The sequence below is a fragment of the Marmota marmota genome, unplaced genomic scaffold (genome assembly GCF_001458135.2).
Source record: "Marmota marmota marmota unplaced genomic scaffold, marMar, whole genome shotgun sequence".
Taxonomy (NCBI): domain Eukaryota; kingdom Metazoa; phylum Chordata; class Mammalia; order Rodentia; family Sciuridae; genus Marmota; species Marmota marmota.
The window spans coordinates 10,064,025-10,071,599 of record NW_025999961.1 but is presented as its reverse complement, the minus strand read 5'-3'; positions in this window follow the sequence as shown (position 1 = coordinate 10,071,599).

Below are 7,575 nucleotides of genomic sequence, written 5' to 3'. Positions count from 1 at the left end.
AAGATTTAAAATACACATTCTTTCAGCAAATATTATTCTTCAAAGGATTACATGCCCAAATGATCCACAAAATCATATTACCTATAAATTAACCACAAATTATCCATAGATTATATATAAATCAAGTAGAGTATATATCACTCATATCTATATACCTTGTAATTTTATTTTATTTATTTTAATTTGTTTTTTACTGACTTAAAATTACACATATTAGTGGGGTACAATGTGCAGTATTTGATCAGGTAAACATATATATCTTCTGAAATGTTTATTATTTACAGTGAAAGCATTCAAAATACTTTCTTATCATTTTAAAAAATGTGTAGTTGGGCTGGAGATGTGGCTCAAGCAGTAGCGTGCTCGCCTGGCATGCGTGCGGCCCGGGTTCGATCCTCAGCACCACATACAAACAAAGATGTTGTGTCTGCCGAAAACTAAAAAATAAATATTAAAAAATTCTCTCTCTCTCTCTCTCTCTCTCTCTCTCTCTCTCTCTCTCTTTAAAAAAAAGTGTAGTACATAATTGTTACCTATTTTCCTCCATTGTTTAATATCATAACAGGATTTCTTGTTGCAATTAACTATATTTTAGAAACCACAATCAATCCATCCTCCTGTTCCCTCTATTCCCCCCAGCTTTTGATAGCTACCATTCTACTCTCACTATATTTAAGATCACTTTGTTTACATTCACCTATGAGTGAGGTCATGTAGAATTTATCTTTCTCTGTCTGGCTTATTTTATTAACATCATGATCTCCAGTTCCATTCTTGTTATTTCAAAAATTTCACATTTTATGGTACGAGAATATTACACTGCGTATATGTACAGCTTTTTATTTGTTCATTCATCAATTGGACACTTTAGTGTCCATTTTTATTATGACTATTGCTACAGTAAAAATAGGAATGTAGGTTTCTGTTAACACATTGATGCTTTTTCCTCTGGATATGTACCCAAGGATGGAATTGCAGGATCACATGGAATTTCTTTCAATTTTTTAAGAAATTCCACACTGTTTTCCATTATAGCTGTCCTTATTTGCATTTACCAACAATCTGCAGGGATCCTTTTCCCCCATCTTAGCCAGTACTTGTTATATTTAGTCTTTTTTATGATAGACATTCTTACTGTGATGTGGTGATATCTCCTTGCAGTTTTGAATTGCCCTAATGATTAGTGATAGCGAGCATTTTTTTCATATACATTGTAGTGATTTGCACGTTTTCTTTGTAGAAAAGTCTGCTAGATATGTTATCCATTCTAACCAGTTTTGTTTGTTTGTTTGTTTGTTTGTTTTTAGTATTTGTGTTTTCTATATATATTCTGGACATTAACTGCTTGCTAGATATGAAATATGCAAATATTTTCTCCCATCATACAGGTTGGTTTTTTTTTCTAATAATTGCTTATTTGGGGAGCAAAATTTTTTGATGCAAACCCATCTATTGCTTTTGGAGTACTGTTCAAAAAAGATAAAAAGAAGGAAAAGAAAGAAAACCAACCAAACAAAAAACTTTCCTATTCCAATCTCCTGAATCATTTTTTCCTACATAATTTTCTCCTAGTATTTGCATAGTTTAATGTCTTATATTTCAATCTTCATTCAAATTTATTTATTTATTTATTTTGATACCAGGGATTGAACCCAGAAGCACTTAACCACTGAACCATATTCCCAGCCCTTTTTTTGTATTTTATTTAGAGACAGGGTCTTGCTGAGTGGCTTGGGGCCTCACTAGATTGCTGAGGCTGGCTTTGAACTTGCAGTCCTCCTACCTGAGCTTCCCCAGCTACTGGGATTACAGGTGTGAGCCACTGCACCCAGCCTTTATTCAATTTTAAATGAGCTTTTATAACTGGTGAGACTTAAGGTTCTGGTTTCTTCTGGATGTGGATATCCAATTTTAACAGCATCTTGTATAGAAAAGATTTCTTTCTCCACCATGTGTCAAAATCAATTGGCTATAGATGGATGCATTTATGTCTAGGCCCTCTATTCTGTTCCATTGCTGCATGAGACTGTTTGTATATAAATTCCATGGCTGTTTTGATTACTATACCTTAGAAATACACTGAACTCACGTAGTTTAACTGCATTGTTTTATTGCGGAAGGGGACTTTATCAATTCAGGATTTTTTTTTCCATAAACAATTTTAATTGTTTTCATAGTTTTGTAAAAAATGTGAATTTTATTAAATTTTTAGACCACTGTGGTAGCATGTACATTTTAATAATATTGATTCTTTTAACTCATCACAATGGATGTCTATTTTTCTGTGTCTGATTTAATTACTTTCATCAGTGTTTCAGAGTTTTTATTACCTAGACCTTCCCCTCTTTGGTTAAACTTTTTTCCAGTTGTTCTACTTTTTGTAGTCTATTGTAAGTGGAAAATTGCTTTCTATTTCAGATAACCTGCTACTGGTATATAAAATGCTATTGATTTTTATAAGCTGATTTTGCATCATGCAACTTGTTGATTTTGTTTTATTAGTATTTACCTGTTTGTACAGGAATCTTTTGGGTTTTCTTTATATAAGGTATTGTCATCTTCAAATAGTAACGATTTTGTTTCATCTGATTGCTCTGACTAGAACAATGTTGAATAAAAGTTGTAAAGTGAAAATCTTTGTCATGTTCCAGATCTGAGACAAAATACTTTCAGCTCTTTGCCATCCAGCAAAATGTTTGTTGTTGAATTATAATATATGTCATTTATTATGTTGATGTATATTCCTTCTATATTTAACTTAGTAAGTTTTTTTTGTGACTAAGCAGTGATGAATTTTCTCAAATGCCTTTTCTGCATCTATTTATATCATTTTAAATGGTTATGTCCTTCATTGTGTTGATATGATCATACTATTTACTGATTTGAATATGTTGAACCATCCTTGTATCGCTGGGATCACTTCTACTTAATCATGGTGAAAAAAAAAATCAGTTTGTATTGAATTTGGTTGGCTGGTATTTTTGAGGAGTTTTTTCATCCATTTTCATGAAGGATATTGGCTTATAGTTTCTTCTCTTATATGTCTGACTCTTTTGGTATCAGGCAATCCTGTCATTACAGGATGTTTTCAAAGGAAATTGGTACAAATTATTCTTTTAAAAAAATAGTTGTAGCCGGACAGAATGCCTTTATTTCATTTGTTTATTTTTAATGTGGTGCTAAAGATAGAACCCAGTGTATCACTTATGCGAGGCAATTGCTCTGCCACCAAACTACAGCCCCATCTCTGTACAAATTATTCTTTAAATGATTGATAGAACTCATCAGTGAGGCCAATTGGTCTTGAACTTTTTTTTGATAGAAGACATTTTATTAGTAACTCAATATAATTATTTGTTATTGCTGTGTTCTGCTTTTTATTTATTTTTGAGTTAATCTTGGTAATGTGGATATGTACAAAAATGTGTTCATCTCTTCTAGGTTATTAAGTTTGTTGAAATTTAGTTGTTCAAAATATTTTTAATGATCACTTGTATACCTGCATTGTCATTTTTTTAACATCTTTTTCATCATTAATTTAAATCTTCTCTCTCTTTTTTTAGATAGTCTAGGTAGGATTTATCTAACATCATTGCAAAGAAACAGCTCTTCATTGTATTGATCTCTTGAATTTTTTTTTAAGTTTCATTTATTTCTTTTTTAATCTTATTTCTTTCCTCCTATATATTTTGTGTTTGTCTTGTGCTTGTTGTCTAGTTCCTTTAGACCCAGTGTTAGGCTTTTTATTTCAGATCTTTCTGTATTTTGCTGTAAGCACTGAATACTACGATTTCTCACTTAATACTGTTTTTGCTGTTTCCGATAGATTTACGTGTTCCATGTTACCATACTCATTTGTTTCAAGATTTTAAAAAATTTCCTCTTTAATTTATTTTTTGATCCATAAGATAACCGAAAGTAAAAGTGTTATTTCCATGCATTTACGTAGTACCTAGCTTTTATTGTTATTGATTTGTAGTTTGATTGAATTGTGTTAAAAATATATAACAACATAATTTCAAGTAAAATAGTCTTGTGAGCAATATGTAGTATATCTTGAAGAATTTTCCATTTGTTAGGGAGAAGCTTATCTGAAGATCTTGGGTAGAACGTTTATGTAGATATCAGTTAAGTCTGTTTGGTTTGGGTTACAAATTAACTCTTCCATTTCTTTGTAGATTTTCTGTTTGTATGATCTGTTCATTGTTGAAAGTGGAGTATTAAAGTTCTCTAATATTATTGTGTTTGAGTCTATATCTCTATCATGTCTTTAACATTTATTTAATGTACTTGGTTTTCTCTGATACTTGGTGCATACATATTTAGAATTGTTAATTCTTTTAGATGAATTGATGCATTTATAATTAAATAATGACATCCCATGTCTCTTTCTATAACTTTTGATTAAAACTTATTTTTATATAAGTATGGCTACTTCTATATTACTTTAGATTCTAATTGTAAGGAGTATATGAGTCAATCCATCCACTTTCCCTCTATGTATGTCCTTCGCATTGTAGTGAGTTTCTGGTAAGAAACATATAGTTGAGTTTTTCAGGTCTTTTGGTCACAATGACATAAGGCTGACTAAAACAGTATTTGACCTATATTTTCATAATTATTGGGGGTATATCTCTCAGGAAATATTGTTAAGTTTAAAAGACTTTTAGCCTCCACCAACCTTAAAGTAAAAATGCTGAATTATAACATTGGTAACCTATAGAAAAAAATTTCCTCTCTTATTGTTAGTTTGCCTAAAGTCCTCACTAAAGTATTTGTTGAGTATATTAATTTATGACTGTTTTTGTTCTGTGCCTATAAAAATGAATGTATCATCCACCACAGCAGAGCAGAATACTTAGGAGAACTTGAAACTTTGTTTTTGTTCTGTCATAATTGGCTCGGGACAAACTATTTTTCTTTTACATTAAAGCAAGAGCTGTTTTGCATCAACCAAGTTTTGGGTCTGTTGCCTGGCACTGTTTTTCACTATGGTAGGTCTGATAGTCAGTTTCAAGTCTAAGGCTTGGATTTAGTTCCTTCTCCTCAAGCTGCCTGATGTTGGGGTAGAGGTGAACTCAACAAATTTTTCTTGCCTTTTTTTGGTATATCTTTTCTTTGTATTATGGTCCTCTGACTAATTTCCTAATCTCCTTAGGGTAGCTTGGTAGACAAATAGTTATTCAAATCATTGCATCTGTAAAGAGAGCCTTGGTGGAGGATCTTACTCAGGCACAATTTTGCTCACTTTTTACACTCTATAATTTTAGATTCCCCAGTGGTTCTGCCTCATTTAATAAGAAATGGCATGTCACATTCTGTCTTTTACAACTGTCAGAGTCATTCTCAGTGACTAATCTAGGTTCACACTCCTTTACTTCACCAATTTGCTTATAGTATACTTTAGTCACCAAAGTTGTGGTAGCATTACAGGTTTTGACCTCCCCCAAACACTGGTCAACAACTAAAAAAATACTGGTCAAAAACTAAAAAATAAAATAAAATAAAATAAAAACTTAATAAAAAATCTAAAAACATTTAAATAATTCTTAATGCTCTATGTGTACTAATTTGATTATTTCCAAAGTACATATACTTTTAACCTTTGGGAAACCCATGCTCTCTGTCTGTCATCTATCATATTATTTATATATTTATTTATTTGTTTATTTATTTTATTTTTTAACTACATGACAGCGGAATGCATTACAATTCTTATTACACATATAGAGCACAATTTTTCATATCTCTGGTTGTATACACAGTATATTCACACCAATTCGTGTCTTCATACATGTACTATGGATAATGGTGTCCATCACATTTCATCATCATTGCTAATCCCCTGCCCCCTTCCTTCCCCTCCAACCCCTCTGCCCTATCTGGAGTTCCTGTATTTCTCCCATGCTCCCGCCCCCTACCACACTATGAATCAGACTCTTTATATCAGTGAAAACACTCAACATTTGTTTTGGAGGATTAGCTAACTTCACTTAACATTATTTTCTCCAGTTCCATCCATTTACCTGCAAATACCATGATTTTATTCTCTTTTATTGCTGAGTAATATTCCCTTGTGAATATATGACACATTTTTTTAATCCATTCATCTACTGAAGGGCATCTATGTTGGTTCCATAGTTTAGCTATTGTGAATTATGCTTCTATAAACATTGATGTGGCTGTGTCCCTGTAGTATGTTGTTTTTAAGTCCTTTGGGTATAGAAAAAGGACAGGGATAGCTGGGTCAAATGGTGGTTCCATTCCCAATTATCTGAGGAATATCCATATTGCTTTCCATATTGGCTGCACCATTTTGCAGTCCCACCAGCAATGCATGAGTGTGCCCTTTTCCTCACATCCTTGCCAACAATTATTGTTGTTTGTCTTCATAATAGCTGCCATTCCAACTGAAGTGGGATGATATCTTAGAGTAGTTTTGATTTGCATTTCTCTAATTGCTAGAGTTGATGAACATTTTTTTATATATTTGTTGATTTATTCTATATCATCTTCATGTCCTTGGCCCATTTATTGATTGGGTTATTATTATTATTATTATTATTATTATTATTATTAGCTTTGTTCTATATATACCCTAGAGATTAGTGCTCTATCTAATGTGTGAGGGGTAAAAATTTGCTCCCAAGATGTAGGCTCTCTATTTACCTCACAGATTGTTTCTTTTGATGAGAAGAAACATTTTAGTTTGAGTTAATCCCATTTATTAATTCTTGGTTTAAATTCTTGTGCTATAGGATTCATATTAAGGAAGTTGGGACCTAAATCCCACATGTTTAAATTAGGGCCTACTTTTTCTTTGGACATGTCATCCATTATTTGATCTGTTATTTTTAACTTCTTTGCTTCTCTGGCCCAGCCAACACATCCTTTTCCTTATTTTATTTTCAAATTCTAGGGGAATTACTGCTGAAAAAACAATTACATTTTGTCTCTATTTACTAATTTCCATGTTTACCTATTTCTTAATGTCTGTTGACTTATACTATGTTTGACAAGTTAGTTTTTTTTTTTTTTTAGTATTTTCCCCCCTTTATTCTATCCAAGGAAATATTGTGGATTATAGATGTTTAACTCTCTCTTTTTACTTCAAAATTTGCTTCCTACATTTCAGATGAAAACTGCTTCAAATTTTAACAATTTTAAAGATAAATCTATTTGCAAACACATTCCTTCATCAATCAATGTTGAGTTAAGAATACACAAACTGGCCCCCTCCCCCTGCGCCGGCAAGGTAGACGGAACTGTGACCACCCACAGAGCAGGCCCAGCGGCCTGCTGAGGGGCAGAGCAGGCCCCCCCCCGCGCCTGCCAGGTAGGTGGAACTGTGACCACCGACAGAAAAGGCCCAGTGGCCCGTGGTGGGACAGAGCTTCCAATCACTCCTGCAAGGTAGGCGGGCCTGCGACCCACCGGCAGAAGAGGAGCAGCGGCCTGCTGAGAGGCAGAGCCGCCCCCTCCCCCTGCGCCGGCAAGGTAGACGGAACTGTGACCACCCACAGAACAGGCCCAGTGGCCTGCTGAGGGGCAGAGCCACCCCCCACCCCCCGCGCC